The sequence below is a fragment of the Manis pentadactyla genome, chromosome 13 (assembly GCF_030020395.1).
Source record: "Manis pentadactyla isolate mManPen7 chromosome 13, mManPen7.hap1, whole genome shotgun sequence".
NCBI lineage: Eukaryota > Metazoa > Chordata > Mammalia > Pholidota > Manidae > Manis > Manis pentadactyla.
This window is the reverse complement of record NC_080031.1, coordinates 59,817,836-59,836,921: the sequence shown is the minus strand read 5'-3', so window position 1 is coordinate 59,836,921 and position 19,086 is coordinate 59,817,836. Positions and strand designations below refer to the sequence as shown.

Genomic DNA, 19,086 nt, shown 5'->3' with positions numbered 1-19,086 from the left:
CCATCATCAGTGATGATTTAGGATGTTTCTCATTTTTTGCTATCACCAACACTGTGATAAATGTCCTGTGTGTGTATTTTTGTGCACTGTTCATTAGAATGCAAATAGTCATTGGTGAGTGAAAGAATATGCACATTTTAAACCTTTTAATATATGTTAACAAATCACCATCAGAGAGATTATTGTAATTAACACTCCCTTTAATGGCCTTCCTACCTGCACATATCTCTTACAGTGGTTAACAGGGCTCCTACCTCATGCTTTTCATTGTGTGTGTGTCACTGGTCCATTCATTGAGCAAATGACCTGGAGCCTCCCCATCCAGAGTAGCATCAGAAGCACCTCATGGGAATCCATCTGTCTGCACACCACCACTGTCTTTTCCCTGTGTGAGGTGGTCGCAGGTAAGCTGGGATGGCTTGTCATTACAGGTGTCAGTGACGTTTGAGGATGTGGCTGTGCTCTTTACATGGGATCAGTAGAGAAAGCTGAGTCCTCAGAAACCTGTACCAGGATGTAATGCTGGAGAACTATAGTAACCTGGTTCAGAAATTGGGATAACTCAGCACCTGCCTCCCTGGATAAAAGCCATGGGTCATCAGAAACTTTGGCTGACTTTTGCCTTAGAATTTTACAAATTGGATCTCTATAAATAAGTATTAAAAACTTTTATCCCCTGATAGGCAAAGAATTACCCATGTATGGGACAATCTCACAGTTGCACATTAGAAATTTCCCCATAATTCAGGCAGCATTTTCCTACTGTGCTCTGTGACTTGTTTACTCATTTCAGCAGTGTCCCTCAGCCTCTTCATTTGACCTACCTCTTTTCTTTCCCAATTCTCTTTTCCAGCCAGAAGAACACTGTATTATCCATCTGTGAAAGGGAGTCAGTGTTTTCTCATTTTAAGCAAGCTGCTTGGTACATGATACCTTGGTAAATAGCTACCTGTTTACAAATATTCATTCAGTCTGTACGTCTAACATTCCCTTTCTGTACCTCCTCTGTGTAGAGAGCTAATGGTACCCTCTGAGCAAGGGTTGCTTGCTGATCACATTTCCCTTACAACTGATTATTAGAGAGTCATGTGCTACAAGGCCCTTGCCTTTTCCCTAACACACCCCCTCACGGTGGGGGACAACGTGAGCACCCCACAGAAGCTCTTTGTACCATCCCCCGAGCTGTCCACTCAGATATGGGATATACCTCTGTGTCAAAACAAAACCAAGCCTTTTTCTCTCTGTTTCTTCTTTTGGTTTATGAGCAGGATCCTATTTTCCAAACCAAAAGTCATCTCCCTGTTGCAACAAGGGGACGATCCCTGCAAAGTAGAGAGAGTCCTGGAGGCTCCGTGCTAGGTGAGTGGGTGGGACTGAGGTACGGGGGTCGCTGCAGCAAGCCTGGTTAACAAGCTGACGTGGGCTTTAAGGTGCTGGTCAACACGATATCCCCAGGGTTCCCAGTCTTCAGGGGGTGGAGAAGCAGACGCCCAGTCCAGACACAAGCTTCTTCCTCCTGTCTCTGTAATCACTTCACAAATGACCGGTAGGATCTCTTTTATTTCCTGTTTTCAGAGGAGGGCTGCATTTCCATGTATTCCTTCAGCAAGCAGTGTGTTTAAGGACTTGCAAATAACTCATTCTGACTTGAGATGTAGGGTGTGTGTATGGGAAAAGGAGATGAGGGAGGAAAGGAGATGAGACGGCACACGGGGGCGCCCATGCGGTCTGGCCAGGATCCTGCAGGGAGGACCCAGAGCGCTGTGGCACCGGGGACAGGCAGGGCGCGGGGTGGGGCTCCCCTGCGGGTGGCGGTCAGGGGACACGAGAAGCATCGCGGGCACGGAAGGTGCATGTGTGCCAACGTGGAGAAGAGAAGTGTGCGCGCGGCAGCAGGCGGAGGAGCCAGACCACGTTCTGTCCAGCTCGGGAGCGGGCACAGGATCTGGTCCGGGCCGGAGAGTCAGGGACAGCCCCGCAGTGTTGGAGCAGCCTGTCCGCGGGGCTGGGTTTACATTCTGTGAAGAGCTGCCGCAGCAGGCGTGGAGCCTGTGGGCGTGGAAGTGGGGCCCTCGCCAAGGGTGTCATCAGGTCCAGACAGGAGGCCCCTCAGCACGTGGGCTGGGCAGCCGAGCCACAGGCCAGGGGGAGCTTTCTCCCCACTGTACGTTGAGATGTTTTGATGTGGGAACCACACTTGTCTATCATTCTTTTTAACTCTCACTTGGGAGAAATACACTAATCTTATGGAAACTGGCCGAGGCCACCGCACAGCAAACAGAGATGGCAGCCGCAGGGGGCCAGCTGAGAGGCAGGAGGGCCATCAGAGCTGCTTTTAGATGTGGACTGAGTTGGCTGCAGGATCAGAGCAAGAGAAACAGGAGTCCTTTCCCCAGGCCTCGGGAGCCTCCTACGGTGAGTGAGGCTCCCATCCTGAGTGGTGTGAGGAAGTGTTGGATTCAACGGGACAAAAAGTATGACTGGAGTCGTGGGCTGTCCAGAGAGACACTGCGGCCACCTGAGACCGAGCGGGAGGCTCCACTGAGCCCTTTTCTTGAGTTTGGGAAGAGGTCCCTGATTTTTTAATGTTTATCCTGTGACCTCTCTGAACTCTTATTAGTTCTAGGAAATGTTTTGTAGATTCCTAGGGATTTTCTATGTACTGCCATCTACAAATGGGAATAGTTTTATTTCTTCCTTTCTGACCTGAGTACTTTTCATTTCCTTTTCTTGTCATAGTGCAGTGACTAGATTTACAGCACTGTAATGAGTAAGTTTCTGGCCTTGTTTTCTGTTTTAGGTGGAAAGCATTCAGTTTTTCACCATTAAGTGTAGTGTTAGCTACAGGTTTTTGCAAATCCTCTTTTTCAAGTTGAGATATTTTTCTAGGAGGCCAAACAACCTTTACTTCAACACCAATTACATTTATAACTTGTTGTGTAAGAGATTTAAGAGACATACTGATGAAATTCAGTGGGTGAACCTTGATTATTCCCTAATTGAAAAAATGTATAAGGCAATTACAGAAATTTAAACTCTACCTGTACATATGATGCTATTACAGAATAGTGTTAATTTCATTGGCTGTGATATTTTTTTAAAGCCCTTTGAGAAATATATTTGGCAATAGTTATGGATGAAATGTCAAGATGTTTGGGATTTCTTAAGCACAGTTAAAGAAGGTGAAGTGGAGCTTACAGATGAAAGTGTTGGTAGTTGTTGAAGCTAGTTTAGAAATTCATTATACAATGCTCTTTCTTTTGTATATGTTGAGAATTTTCCATGATAAAGTTTTAAAAATTAGAGTTATCAGAACCAGAATTGCTAGACCAGAATTTCTTTTTTTCCACTAAGGCAAAGGATGTTCACTAACATGCAATATACCATGCCCATCACAGTGTTAGGTGTAATTCCCAGCATAGTAATTTTAATTCTCTCAGTTTCCCTAGTTCTTAAGAAAATCCTGTGAGACTGCAAATGAAAGTCACATTTTTATCAAAGTATGAATCTGATTGATTATTGGATAAATTGGGGTAACACTATAGGAAGTCAATCTAGAAAGGTGTTTTGGATAAAAAAATATTGATTCTGCCTTCAGCCCTCACCATATCCCTTCATCTAGTGTTCAGGAAAGTTTTGAAAAGAATCTCCTGCCAAACCAGAAACTCTTTTTCAAAAGACAGAAAGCATTGTTACTACTGAATAAGTATTAAACCAGAAATACCACATGCAACACAAGCAATATGCTGATGCAATTACAGAGACAAACCCCACCCTCTTTTATGTAGATGAGCAGATACAATTTTGTCTACATTCTGAAGGTTAATAATAATTTGTCCTCATTTAAGAGTATTGACAACACTGTTAGCTCTACACTCTTTCATATTCATCCTAAATTTACCTGACAGTTGGGCTAACAATCTGTGCTACTTAATTGCCTTTATCCTAAGGAGAAATAAAACTTGTAGTATCAAATGGAAAGCAGGTAATCAGTGGAGCTAGGCACTTAGGCTAAATGTCTTTCTTGATGTTTGTATTTCACAGAGATGGCTCCCAGGCACTTAAAAAAACATTACTAAGTTTTAATGCTCACAGAGACTTTACAAGATTTACATACATATCAAACAAAGGTTTAGTGGAAGGATTTACAAATATTAATTTTCTCAGAAAAACGTCTAAGAAAAATCAGGGTAGGGGGAACACATCTTCCTCTTTTGACAACAGGGAAAATTCAATTTTTAATTTCTGGAGCAAACTGCTAGTCCCTAAAAACCCTAGAAAACTCCTGCACCTTTTTCCTACCTACACCCTCTACCATCTCAGGATAGTTTGGACAATAATCTAAGCCCATATTTGCTTCTGTCTCTATCTTTTGCTTTTGTTGTAGAAATGATCACAGTGTACTGTGATTGCCTGTTGAATTCTTTGTTTCTAAGGTTTGGTGAGCTAATCGTAAGGAAATAAACTATTTCTTTTCATTGCTAGATCCCTAGTGTCTTATGAATCAGCAGTGCCCAGGAAAGAGCCTGGCATATTGTAGCAACTCAGTCAATATTTGTTGAGTGAATAAAATAAAGAGTAATCAGGGATTTTTAACAAGATGTGGTAATTGAAATAAAGGCCCTTAAAGATACCTGGGAACCTGTTAATATTACTTATATAGCAAAGAGACTTTCCAGGTATAATTAGGTTAAGGATCTTGAGATGGTGAAATTATCCTGGATTATGCAGGTGGGACTATATGTAACCACAACTGACCTTGGAGAGGCAGAGGGAGATTTGGCACAGAAAGCAGAAGGTAGTGTGATGATGGAAGCAGAGAGAAATGTGAGGATGCTATGCTGTTGGCTTTCCAGATGGAGGAAGGAGCCATGAACCAAGGAATGCAGCTATAGAGGCTGGAAAAGGAAGGGAAAGGATTCGACCCTAGAGCCCTACCAGCACCTTGGTTTCAGCCCAGTGAAAGTGATTTTAGACTTTTGGCCTCTGGACAGTAAAGGGACAGAATACATTGTTTTAAGCCACTAAGTTTGTGGTACTCTATTACAGCAGCCATGGGAAAGTAATATGTAAGATAAGTTATTTAAGGATAAATTCAAGGGGAAATAATACTGGAAAGATGGAAACTGGGATCAGAAGAGGAAATTGAGGGTCAATAACAGTAATTATTAAAGATTAATGAGACACTCAACATAGACATATTTTAGTGATGGCTGTAGGAGACATTTCAGTGATGGAATGAAGAGAATTTGGTGACTAACAAGGCTTGGAATGCAGGGGAGAGAAGGTTCTGAGATGAAACTTATGGCAAAGCAACAGTAAGATTGTGATGTCATTCTGAACTAGGGAAATGTGCTGAGTTCAGATTTGGACAGACAATTTGAAGTGTAACAAGGTAGATTCTCTAAAATATAGTTAAACTTCCCACACTTCATGATTCACATCCTGCTATCATCTAGATCACTTGGACTTGACTCCAGGTCTCCCAGCTAGGTGCCTTGGATAAATGATTCAACTTCCTTCTGTAGCTTAGTTTCTTCAGCTGTAAAACACAGGTAATAATGGTACCTAACTCATAGGCTTGTGAAGCAATTAAGAAAGTTGATTCATGTAAAACACTTAGAAGAGAACCTGGTGGAAAATAAATGCCCAATAAATGCTACCTATTATATCTTATATGTCATAATGCTGAGACTGCGTGTCCCCATCTTTGCCTTAAGTTGCATTACCCTAGTAATAATAACAATAATATAACAATAACAACAATAAAAGTAAGCCAAAGCTTCATCTGCATTATTTCATGTAATCCTTACAAAAATTTCATGTGGCTTAAAAGATGCTCCACATTGCTAATTATCAGGGAAATGCAAATTAAAACCAAAATGAGATATCACCTCACATCAGTTAGGATGGCCAGCATCGAAAAGACTAAGAACAACAAATGCTGGCGAGGATGCAGAGAAAGGGGAACCCTCCTACACTGCTGGTGGGAATGTAAACTAGTTCAACCACTGTGGAAAGCAATATGGAGGTTCCTCAAAAAACTACAAATAGAAATACCATTTGACCCAGGAATTCCACTCCTTGGTGAAAGGAAAGGAGCAACACACAGCAGCAATTCACCGGAGAATTCCGCTTTATTAGGGAAAGGTGCTGGGTTATATAGAAAGGGGCATGAGCTGATTGAGGTGTCACTTCTATGGGGCTGGTGGCTATTGGCTAGGTGCTGGGATTAGGGGGATTGAGGAGTGATTGGGCTTCAGGTGGCTCCGGCGGAAACCGAGGACCCGGAAGAGAAGCAGGAGGTTCGCCATCTTATGGGTGGGGGCCCTTCATTCCCCCCTTTCTCCTCTATGGGGTTGTGGACATTGCTTTCTCTCTGCTTCCTGCTGAACGGGGGCGGAGAAGGGAGTGTGGGCTTGAGGACTGGGAGGAAAGGGTTGATAGGACTCCCCACAGTAAGGACGAGTAGATGTGGACTTCTTCAGGTTGGAAATCAATGAAGGTTCCCTGTAACCATAGGTCAAGGACTTGTTGATTTCAAAGGTGCCAAGAGGATACGGGTGCCAGAAGCCAGGTGTCTGCGGCCATTGTTTTCAGGAACAGTTTCCAGCGGAGAGAGGGGTCCGTCTCAGCGTGTGGTGAGGAGGTTACGTGAGGGTGAGGGATCTTCTGTGGCCAGAAGCTGATAGTTCCTGAGTAAAAGCTGGTTGAAAGTTTGATTAGAGATTTTACCGATTTGGGATTTGATAAACTTTACTATACAAGGCAAGAAGAGACAGGCGAGAAGAATGATTATTATAGGGCCTGCAATGGGCCACAGCCAGGTGAGGAAGGGGTTTGTTAGTATTGAAGAGAATGGGTTGGAATTGGAAACAGAGTGGAGGCTGGAGGCAAGGTCGGTGAGTTTGGTAATGTCAGTTTCTACAATGCCGGATTTGTTGAAGTAATAGCAGCACTCTTCTCAAAGGAAGACGCAGGTGCCGCCCTTTTCGGCTGTAAGCAGATCTAAGGCCCGCCGGTTTTGAAGGGTGACCTTAGCTAGCAAAGTGACCTGTCTTTGGAGAGAGGCCAGGGAATCGGCAGTGGATGTCAGGGCTCCCTCAAGTTTGGCTTTGAGATCTCTAATTGCCCATAGAGAGTGACCCAAGGCTCCTCCCGAAAACCCTGCCCCAATGGCTGAGGTGATCAAAGAGATACCGACCATGATGGGGAGGAAAGCAGCCCTTTCTGTGCGCGAGGGCAAGGGAGGTTGGAGCTCAAGAAATTCTGTCATGCTGTAAAGTGTAAGCTGTGGGATTAGGGTGATGAGAATGCAGGGTATATTGGAGTTGGGAGGCAGTGAGTTGAAAAGCCTGCCATTACACCAAAAGAAGTGACCTGGTTGTGTAAAAGTCTTAGAGCCGGAGGTAGGGGTGTAGATAGAGAGGCAGTGAAGTGTGCTGGAGGGGTGTGGAGCTGGGCCTACACAGTGGTGGATGGTGAGATTATCTGCATATTCTGGTTCCTACAGGGGTATGTCTGCCAGGGGACGGAAGGGTTGTCCTTCTGCATGGAAGGAGTAGTTGGAAATATTAAGGAGCACGGCGGCCAGCAGTGGGCGCTGTAGTGATGCGCACAAGAAACAATTGGTGGTGTTGAGGGTGTGGTTGAGAAAGATGGTGGTGTCTTGAATGAACTGTAACCAAGAGTAGGAGTGGGGGTAAGAAGATGAAGAGGCGCCATCAAGAGTTTGGACAATGACTTTTTCGGAATGTCTGATGTCTGATGCAACTTGAGAGATCTGGGAATGAGAGGGAACATACTCTTGAGAGATATGAAGGATACCATGGGGGGTCAAGGACCCCCCCATAGTAAACTGAGGCTGTGGCTCCGGTGGCCCATTGAGAGTTCCAGGGATCTGGGATTGATAAGGAGAATGAGCTTTTGGGATATTTTATGAAATGGTTGGAGGAGTAATACTGTGGGTACTGGGAGTTACCCATATAGTGAATGACACAAGACCCATAGGGACATCCCCCGTAGGTGTCTGGCCATCACCTGCAATAGGCTTGTTTTTAGTCATAGAGGAAGCAGAGGTAGGGAGAATAAAGGTAGCTGCTAGTGAACACTTCGGTGGAGGGAGGAAAGTGGAGGTATAAAGGCTCGGAGCAGCCTTTCAAAGGGCAGTCTGATGTGGCAATGAGGACAGTAACTTTTGTTTGATGCTGTGTGTAAGTCTGTCTTACTTTGAATCACCATACAAAGGAGGCTGGGGTAGCGGGGAAGACAATAGGAATGAGGAGAGAAAGCAAGAGAGCGGTAAAGGAGGAAAAAGTCATGATTCGGGTATGGATGGCAAAGGGGGTGAACGGGAGATGCGGAGTTTCAAGGGATAAGAGGGATGAGGCATGGTAGAGTAGACAGCGTCTTGGGCTGTATCCAAAGGACTCTGGATTGTGACTGATGGGTCTTGGGTGTCCAGAGAAAGTGGGTCCTGGGTGTTTGGTTTCAACCTGGAGATATGAATCCAAGGGGTGACAGAGTTATCAGGCAGTAAGAGCTTGGCGGCTGAGGGGGTGCAGAGAATAACTGGGTGTGGACCTTCCCATTTTGGGGTGAGAGAGGGCTGATCCTCTGGTGGCTTATAAAACACTAGTTGACCGGGCTGTAAGATAAGAGGATTTTGGGAGGTGGATGGATCGGGAAGGAGCCAATCCTGATATTTCCACAATTCGGTGCGGAGGAGAGAGAGTAGCAGAAGGGCCATATTGGGAGGAATTGGTCCTTTGTGGGAAAGGAGCCCTGGGGGTAGAATTGGGCGGCTGTACATGATCTCAAAGGGTGACAAGAAGGAAGGTTTCTTTGGGAGGGCCCGAATGCGGAGTAGAGCTAAGGGATGTAAGCGAACCCAGTCAGGGTGTAGTTCTAGAGATAGTTTGGTCAGGATGTCTTTTAGAGTCCTATTGGCTCTTTCTAGTTTTCCTGAAGCCTGTGGTCGATAAGGACAGTGTAGATGCCAGGGGAGTGAGAGCGACTTGGAGAGGTTCTGAATGATTTGGGCAGTGAACTCAGGGCCGTTATCTGATTGGAGGGAAGTGGGCATCCCAAACCTAGGAAAGATCTGGGTGAGGAGGATAGAGGCAACTGCGGACGCTCGTTTGTTAGTGGTGCGGAAAGCCTCGACCCATCCTGAAAATGTATCTACTAACACGAGTAGGTGTCTGGTACTCTGTACAGGGGGCATGTTAGTGAAGTCTATTTGCCAATCTGTGGCAGGGACATTACCCCTTGCTTGATGAGCTGGGAAGGGTCGGGCCTTGAGGGGGGGTATTAGGGTTAGTGCGTTGGCAAATGGTGCACCTGCGGTTGATTTGGTCAAGTAGGGTTTTGTCTTCAGGAGAGAGAGAAAAAAAGGATTGTAAAAAATGGATTAAGGATTGGGGGCTAGGATGGAACAGATCGTGTAAGAGGCGGCAGAGAGACTCTCTGTCCTGGGAACAGAGGGTGTCTTGTGATAAGGCTGAAACCACAGGGGCAGACGGATCGCTGTCTGGTGCATCTTCTGATAGGGCAATTGACCGGGCTACTCTGTCAGCTTTATTGTTATCTCTTGTAATGGGGGAGTCGTCCTTTTGATGTGATTTGCAGTGGACTATGCCCAGTCGGTGTGGGAGTTGTGAAGCCTCTAGAAGTTTAGTAATTAAGGCTGAATTAGTGATGGAATTTCCTTTTGTGGTGAGGAGGCCTCGTTCTTTCCATACTGCCGTGTGAGACAAGAGAATGTGGAATACGTATTTGGAGTCAGTGTACAGTGTGAGAGATGTGTCCCGGGCCAGAGTGCAAGCTCTGGTGGCTGCAATGAGTTTGGCCTGTTGATTGGTTGTACCGGGGGGTAGGGCTCGTGCCTCAATGACGTCTTCGAGGGAGACTACTGCGTATCCTGCGTAATGGGTGCCCTCATGTTTAAAGGAGGAACCATCAGTAAACCAGATGAGGTCGGAGTGTGAGAGGGCTCCTTTGGAGATCGTGGAGTGGCACGGAAGGAAGTTGTGAAGGGCTTCCAGGCAATCATGCGAGGGAGTATGAGGAGAGTAGGGTAGAGGAAGAAGAGTGGCCGGATTCAGGGGCTGGCAGGGGAGGAAAGAAATGTCTGGATTTTGGAGGAAAGAGGACAGTAAGGTCAGGAGTCTGGAGGGAGGGAGAGTCTGTAAACTTTTGTAGGTTAAGAGATCCTTTAGGTGATGTGGAGACAGAATGGTAAGGGGCGCCCCGAATGTCAGTTTATGAGCTTCCTTCTGCAAGAGCTGTCCAGTGGCTAATGCCCATAGGCAGGGGGCCCATCCCCGAACTGTGGGGTCTAATTGCTTGGAAAGATAAGCTACTGGGGCAAAGGATGGGCCATAATGTTGGCCTAGGACTCCTAGAGCTTGAGTGGACCTCTCATGAATGTATAATGAGAAGGGCTTCGACAAATCAGGAAGATGGAGAGCTGGGGCTTCCACAAGGGCTCAATGGAGCTTAATGAAGGAGTGTTGGGGTGAGGAGGATAATGGTTCTTCAGGGGGACCCTTGCGGAGGTCGTATAGGGGTCTTGCCAACAGGGAGAAGTTAGGGATCCATGCTCTAAAATACCCTGCCAGGCCTAGAAAGGAAAGGATTTCTGTCTTGGTTTTGGGAACGGGCAGGTCAGAGACGAGTCGTTTTCTGTCTAAGGTAATGGACTTTCTTTGTTGAGATAGGAGGAATCCGAGGTAAGTGACAGAAGGGGAAGAGATCTGAGCTTTGACGGGGGATACCCGGTAACCTCTGGAAGCTAGGAGGTTAAGTAGGGAGGCAGTGTCAAGTTGAGACTGTTCCCACGAGGGACTGCAGAGTAGAAGATCGTCCATGTATTGTAATAAGGTGGACTCGGAGTGATCATGATGAAACTGTTTGAGGTCCTGAGCTAGGACCTGTCCAAAAATATGGGGACTATCTCAGAAGCCTTGTGGAAAACTGTCCAAGTGAGTTGTTCAGAATGTCTTGTGTATGGATCCGTCCAGGTGAAGGTGAAAAAATCTTGGGAGGAGGGGTTCAGAGGGATAGAAAAAAATGCATCCTTGAGATCTAGGACTGAGAAGTGGGAGGCCGAGGCAGGGATCTGTGATAAAAGGGTGTATGGATTTGGAACTAAGGGATGGATAGGGACGATGGCCATGTTGATGAGGCGAAGGTCTTGGACAAGGCGGAAAGATCCGTTGGTTTTTTTAACAGCTAATATGGGAGTATTAAATGGGGAGTGAGTGGGTCTGAGGTAATTTTTGTTTAAAAGATCTTGAATGATGGGTTGGAGGCCTATGAGGGCTGAAGTGGTTAGGGGGTATTGGGCCTGACAGATATACTGAGAGGGGTCACGTAATTTGATAGAGGCAGGAGGACATAGAGCCACGGAGGGGCTTGTAATATCCCAAACTTTGGGATTTACAGGGTGTATGAGGGTGGAACTGGAGCTTTCATTGGGTAGAGGGAGGTTGTTGGCTATGAGGGCCATCAGAAAGGGAGTACTGGGGGCTGTGGGAGTGGATATAGTTATGGAAACATGGAGGAGAGAAAGGATGTCCCGTCCTAGTAAAGGGATGGGACACTGGGGCATAACCAGGAAGGAGTGGGAGAAAGGTATGGGATTGTCTTGGATTGTGCATAAAAGGGGGGGGGTTTAATGGGAAAATCTGTTTACCTCCTACCCCAACTATAGGAGTAATGGCAGGCGTGGTCGGGCCCTGGTATTCTCGCAAGACTGAGAAGGTGGCTCCTGTATCTAGGAGGAAGGAGATGGGGTGACCGTTTACTATTAGAGTAACCCTGGGCTCCTGTTTGGTGATGGAAATGGTCGGGCAAGAAGCCCCCGGGCCCCGTCAATCTTCTGCCAGCCCCACTACGGCGGGCTTAGGATGGGGGTTGTTCGTCCAGCCTCCCCTTTAGGTGGTTGGGCAATCAGACCCCCAGTGACCCTTTTTGTGGCATCTGGGGCATGGGGTGGTAGGAGATCTGGGGGAGGGGCAAGCCCTTGACCAATGTCCTTCTTGTCCACACTTGAAACAAGCTCCTGGGGGGGGCTTGTTTGTAGAAGGGCGCCCAGGTTGTGGTTTTATCAGCTGGGCCAACATTTGGAAATTGGCCTGATCAGCCTTTTGTTTACGGCGTTCTTTCTCCTCCTCCTGGTTATGGAAGACTTTAAAGGCCACTGTTAGGATCTCAGTCTGTGGGGTAGCGGGGTCCTGTTCTAACTTTTTGAGTTTAGCTTTAATGTCGGGGTAGCTTTGAGCTAGGAAGTATGTCATAAGGACATGTCTCCCATCAGGCATTTCTGGGTCCAGGCTGGTATAGTAACAGGGCTTGAGTGAGTCTGTCTAAGAACTTGGAGGGAGTTTCCTCCCTCCTTTGAATTATGTCTTGGAGCTTTTGAAAATTGACTACTTTACGAGCTGCCATTTTCAGACCTGCTATTAAGCAGGAGGCGAAAATATCTCAAGAGTGGAGACCCACGGTGGTGTTATAATCCCAGTGTGGGTCTTGTTAGGGGATAGCGGTGGGGCCAGGGGGATAGGTGGGGTCAGTCCTGTGGGTTTCGGTGGCGTGCATTTGGGGGAAGTCCCAAACTCATCTGCGCTCTTCAGGAAGGAGGGTATTGGCCAGGAGCATGAAAATGTCATGATGTGTGAGGCTGTATGACTGGAGGGTCCATTGAAACTCCCTGATATATGTCGTGGGATCAGTGGAAAAAGAACCTAGGCGTTTCTAAAGTTGGGCTAAATCTCCTAAGGAGAAAGGGACGTGAACGCGCATGATGCCTCAGATCCTGCTACCTCCCAGAAGGGGGGCGATAATTTTGGGAGACCCTCGGGACCGAGTCTGAGGGGGACTGAAGGGTTCTGGCTCAGTCTGTGGGGGAGAAACAGGTGATGGGGGCAAAGATGTGATAATTTTGGGAGGCACTCGGGCCGAGTCTGAGGGGGACTGAAGGGTTCAGGCTCAGTCTGTGGGGGAGAAACAGGTGATGGGGGCAAAGATGGAGGAGACTCCTGGGACTTAGTTAAAGGAGGGCTGAAAGGCTCAGGCTCAATCCGTGGGGGAGGGGCAGGTGAGGGGGATGAAGGTGGAGGAGGTGAGATGGGAGAGGAGATGGTGGGGGAGGAAGGGGAGGGGCTGTTGTAGGAGAGGAGGGGGAAGGGAGTGAACGGGAGGCTTCTGTGGGGGAGACGGCTTGCAGGCTAGGAGAACTTGGGGGGAGGCGGGCGGGGGAGGAGGCGGTGGCAGCGAGGGGGGCAGGAGGAGGAGGCGGAAAGCTTCGATAAAGGGAATCTCCTTCCATTTTTTCAGGCGCTGGCAGTAGTTAAAGAGATCGCGAGTGATGTTAGGATCAAGAGCTCCCCCTGCAGGCCATTGGTTGTTATTGTCTAGGGGGTATGTCGGCCAATCTTGGGAGCAGTATTTACGGAGAAGTTTTGGTTTTATATCAGGCGTCAGGGAGAGGGTGGCTAGATGCTTGAGCAGGCATTCAAGAGGTGAGCTTCCAGGGAGGGATGAGGAGGCCCCCATGGCTAAAGGACAGAGAAGGAGACAAACAGGGGAAGATGAACGGAGACCCTCGGACTGGGAGCAGACCGCACGGAGACAAAGGGCGTCCCCGATGGTCCTTGGGGGTCTGCGGAAACTCGTATATGAGTCGGAATTTCTTAGGAAGTGTGGGTCATCACCCAGGCTTCTCTAAGAAGGCAGAGTGCCGGAGTCACGAGTACCTAGTACTAGGAATTTTCGGCAGAAGGAATTTTCGGCGGAAGGAACGGAAGGAGGAGGGGGGAAGGGAGCGTTCTCATCAGCTAAGGAGTCACCTCGTTTATGGCTGTTGGAGGAGGGGCCTGAGGGTCCGCTGCAGCCGTGAAGGCCTAAGGCGGGGAGAGCTCCCCCCTCGTCCCCAAGCGTCAGGGCCTTGCCGGACGATCATGGTCAATGGCGCTGCAATAGCTCGGGAAAGAGTGGCCCGCTCTGGGGGAAAACTTACCCAAAGGCCAAAGAGGAGTGGTGAGTGTGAGGAGCCAGCGCCGGAAAAAGAGGACGAGGGCAAGCTGCTGTTGGTGTCGGGGGAAGACGGGGCCCAGTTGGGGTGTCCCATCTCCCGGGTTTCAGCACCAATGAAAGGAAAGGAGTGACACCCAGCAGCAATTCACCGGAGAATTCCGCTTCATTAGGGAAAGGTGCTGGGTTATATAGGAAGGGGCATGAGCTGATTGAGGTGTCACTTCTACGGGGCTGGTGGCTATTGGCTAGGTGCTGGGATTAGGGGGGTGAGGGGGGATTGGGCTTCAGGTGGCGCCGGTGGGAACCGAGGACCCGGAAGAGAAGCAGGAGGTTTGCCATCTTATGGGTGGGGGCCCTTCACTTGGAATTTACCCAAAGAATACAAGTTCTCAGATTCAACAAAACATATGCACCCGCATGTTTATTGCAGCACTATTTACAATAGCCAAGATATGGAAGCAACCTAAGTGTCCATCTGTAGATGAATGGATAAAGAAGAGGTGGTACATATACACAATGAAATACTATTCAGCTATAAGAAAGAAACAAATCCTACCATTTGCAACAACATGGATGGAGCTGGAGGATATTATGCTCAGTGAATAAGTCAGGCGGAGAAAGACAAGTACCAAATCATTTCCCTCACTTGTGGAGTGCCATAATGTAGCATAACTGAAGGAAAAAAACAGCAGCAGACTCAACAGACTCCAAGAAGGGACTAGCGGTTACCAAAGGGGAGGGATGTGGGAGAGCGGGTGGGGTGGGAGGGAGAAGGGGATTGAGGAATATTATGATTAGTACACATGGTGTTGGGGGGAGCATGGGGAAGACAAGTGTAACACAGAGAAGACAAGAAGTGAATCTGTGGCATTTTACTACACTGATGGACAGTGACTGCAATGGGGTATGGGGAGGGGCTCAATAATATGGGTGAATGTAGTAAACATTATTTTTCATGTGAAACCTTCATAAGAGTGTGTATCAATAATGCCTTAATAAAAAATTGTCTAAAAAACATTTCATGTGGCAAGTACTATTGTATTGCTACCCCCCTTTTATGGATGAGGGAAAAAACATCCTTATATGATTCTTAAATTGCCCAGATATTCTGCCTTTCAAATGTTTCTCGAGAACCTGCCAGGCTTATATCCTTCCCTTGCACCTCGCCTGTGAACTCCGCTTTTGGCAGGTTGCCTGGAGATTCCTGCTTCTTTAGATAATGCTGGAACACTCCACTTCTGTGCTACCAGCTAAGTTCCTCTTCATGGGATCCAAGTGAACTCTTTATAACACAGAAGAATTAGTTGAAACTCCTAAGAGGGTTTTTATTCCATACCTTCAGCAGATTTAAATGGAACATGGATGAATGGGGTTCAAAAGCCTGACACACTCCTTTCCATTAAATATAATGTGTTTTCCTCACAGGACTGCTCTGGCAGAAGCTAGCGTTGGAGAATGACAGCTCAAATTTCCACATAGGCATGCAAGTCAGCCATCTCAGCTACACCTATTCCACATCTACCTGGGAATGAGGGCAAGCCAGGAACACTACCGTCCCCACTCAGGGCGACTTATCCTTCAGCCATCCTTCTGCATACATCCTCTAAGCCAGTGATCCCAGAGTGGAGTAGTACACAGAACAATTCACTGGGGCACTGGAAGAAGTTTAGAACTTCTACTTGTGTTGAGTTTTTAATCTAAGAAAATAAACTGTACTAAAATGTAACAAAGTTTGTATGTTGGAAAGTCACAGGTCACGATTGGTATGAAGAAATGAATATCAACCATTCCAAATTTACTGGTTCTTTCTGTGCGCAGGTAACAATCAGTACTGTGCTATCTAATGAGAATTTCAGAAGAATTAACACTCAGTATGTTCTTTCAAAGAAAAAGTGACTTCTTAAAATGAACAAATGTTTTTCAAAAGACACTCATGCTACTGAGAGAGCATATGTGTGCCAATTATTTTTTAAGTCTTCATCTGCATAATTGAAAAAACTTGGAAACAATTTTTTCCAATTTATTTATAATTTTTCTAAATTATGAACTGGTTCCAGAGGCAATTGAAAGATGAAAACAATAGTTCACTTAGTTCCAAACTAATAGAAAGGTGTTGTGTTTGTGTACTTTTTTTAAAAAAATGGGTCAAAACTGCTTAAATCTTTGTTTTAAGACCCATTTGTTAAAATTATAAAAAACAACACTTTTTAATTAGGTTGTAAAAACATTTAATTGGCCCCAGGAAGATGGGACATTTAATAATCCCTGTTCAATAGAAACTTTGCATACTTGCTTAATACAGGCAATAAAAATAAATCAACAATGCTCTCTTCCCATTTGGATTATATCTTTGGACCAATTTTTTGAGCTCTAATGGTCAAAAATATAAAAACGAAAAAACCCTCAAAATAAACCAAAAAAAACCCAAGTATAAAAACAAGTGGAAGCGGTGGCGGCGGCGGCGCGGTCGGCAGGGCTCACTTGTCGCCTTCCGGGAGCGGCTGGCGCAGCGCGAGGCGACGCCACAGGGCGGCGGCGGCAGCAGGACACGCGGCGACGGCCGCGGCGGCAGCAGCAGCAGCGCGACGGACTCGAGCACGCACGCCGCCACCGAGGTGACTGAGGAGAGAGGCGCCGCGTCTCCCCCGCCGCCGCCGGACTCCAGTGCCCGGTGCCCAGCTCGCTGGCGTTTGTCGTTGGAATACACGTTGCCCACGTGCAGCGTTCTGGGCGCGAGGGCCGACTTCTGCCAGGCTCGGCGCAGCGTTTCTGCTGCCAGGTGACCTTGGGGGCTTCTAGGTGCCGTGATCAACACTGTCTTGAAGACTCGGGCACCCAGACTGGCCCCAGAAATACTTGGCTTTTTTTGTTGTTGTTGCAAGCATATTTCTTTTAACGACTCCAGTAAAATTAAGCATCAAGTAAACAAAAGTGGAAACGACCTACACTTTTAACCTGTTCCACTAGTGCCTAAATGTAGTAAAGGCTGCTTGAATTTTGTATGTAGTTGGGTATTTTGGAGACCGAAGGTATCCATCTGCAGACATCGAGGCCCAAGTTGAATTTGGATTCAAGTGGATTCTAAATAATTCTGCTTATCTTGAACAGAGAAGCTTCTTGAAGAATGAACAAGTTGAACAGAGAAAATGCTGATTGATAATAGGCATTTTAGTGGTCTTTTTAATGTTTTCTGCTGTGAAACATTTCAATGATTTTTTTCCCCCATTTTCCCCATCACACACATGCACGCTCACTTTTTATTTGCCATAATGAACCGTCCAGCCCCTGGGGAGATCTCCTATGAGAACATGCGTTTTCTGGTAACTCACCGCCCTACCAATGCTGCCCTCAACAAGTTCACAGAGGAACTTAAGGGAGTGACAACTTTGGTTGGAGTTTGTAATGCTACACATGATAGAGCTCCAGTTGAAAAAGAAGGAATCCACCTTCTAGATTGGCCGTTTAATGATGGCCTCCACCCCCTAATCAGAGAGTAGATGATTGGCTAAACCTACTAAAAACCAAATTTCGTGAAGAGCCAGGTTGCTGTGTTGCAGGATTGGGAAGGGCACCTGTGCTGATTGCACTTACTTTGATTGAATGTGGAATGAAGTATGAGGATGCAATTCAGTTGGTAAGACAAAAAAGAAAGGGGGCATTCAATTCCAAACAGCTGCTTTACCTGGAGAAATAAAGACCTAAGATGCGATTACGCTTCAGAGATACCAGTTGGGCACTGCTGTGTTCAGTAGAAATAAATATAAACGAAGGCTGACTTGATTGTGGCATTTTAGAGGGAACTGTTGGTACCTGGAAATGTGAATCTGGAATCTTAACTGTGCCATCAAAGTAGTGATGGATTCAGTACTCCTCAAGCACTCCTAATGATTGGAAAAAAGGAAACAAAAAGAAACCCCTCTAAAACATGAATAAAATATTTAAGAAAAGAACAAAAACAAAAACAAAAAGCAAGTAGAAGTAATTATTGTTGGACTTTTAAGCCAAGATTTTAAAAAATAATGAAGCATATTAACCATGTAAGTCTAAATGTAGTTACTGTATTTAGTGAAAATGAAAAGTTATTATCTAATGATATAACAAGAACCACTTTTAAAAATATGTATTTCTCATCTTTCTTAATTTCTAAATCTGTGTATGTTTTAAATAAATAGATAGTATACCAAGTACTGTGGAAAATGTTCACAATTTAGAGATAAATCAGCATATATGGGAGTGTATTCATTATTTTTGCTGTTAATGATGGGATACACTCACTGTTTTAAATAAGATATTTGAGGAAGAGAAGAGGAGGGTATTCACAGTTCCAGAATCCTAGGGGCAAGTGTACTTGGGGCATTTGGTAATGGCCTGCTCTGGCCCCACTGCTGAGCTTTTTCTTAAGGCAGGCAGCTGTCCTAGGGATAGCAACACAGAACTTTTTAAGTCTCTGAGATGTTCAACTTCTGTATTACAGTAGTATTTTTGGCTGCTCTTGGGAGTGTAATGTTATAATTTCTTATTAATTCAATGGAGACTGAAAAGCTCAAAGACAATAAGAATTTTATTGTAAAATTACCAAAACAAAAGGGACCTAGCTTATTAATAATTCCTTAATTATACAAACTCTTGACTACACCTTACATTTAAGGATATGAAAAGCTGTGAATACATTTTAAGATATCTAAATGTTACATTCTGTAGTTTCTCATACATGGTGTCTGCAAGAATATTTTTGGAGATATATTAATTAAATGGCACATGAGTTCAAGTTTTATTTTGATGATAATGTAAAACAGGCTTATAAAGGTATATTCTGGATCATCATAAAGACTATCTTAAAACAGAGAACTGCCATCTACTTCAGTGTGAAAAGTTAGCATCCATATTGACAACCATATTGTAACTAAGAATAATAAAAAGACACCACTTAATTTTTAATTCACTTGATCTCCAACATTAAACCACAACTCTGGAGTTGAGTAAGCCCTTTTTATTCTTACTTGATGTTAAACAGGATATATACATTATTCAAGAATGAAAAACACT

The 19,086-nt window shown here is 45.7% G+C and overlaps 1 pseudogene; it reads left to right on the top strand.

The window, feature by feature from the left end:
- Positions 1-16,614: 16,614 nt before the first annotated feature.
- Positions 16,615-17,980, top strand: LOC118916116 (protein tyrosine phosphatase type IVA 2-like; annotated as a pseudogene).
- The last annotated feature ends 1,106 nt before the right edge of the window (positions 17,981-19,086 follow it).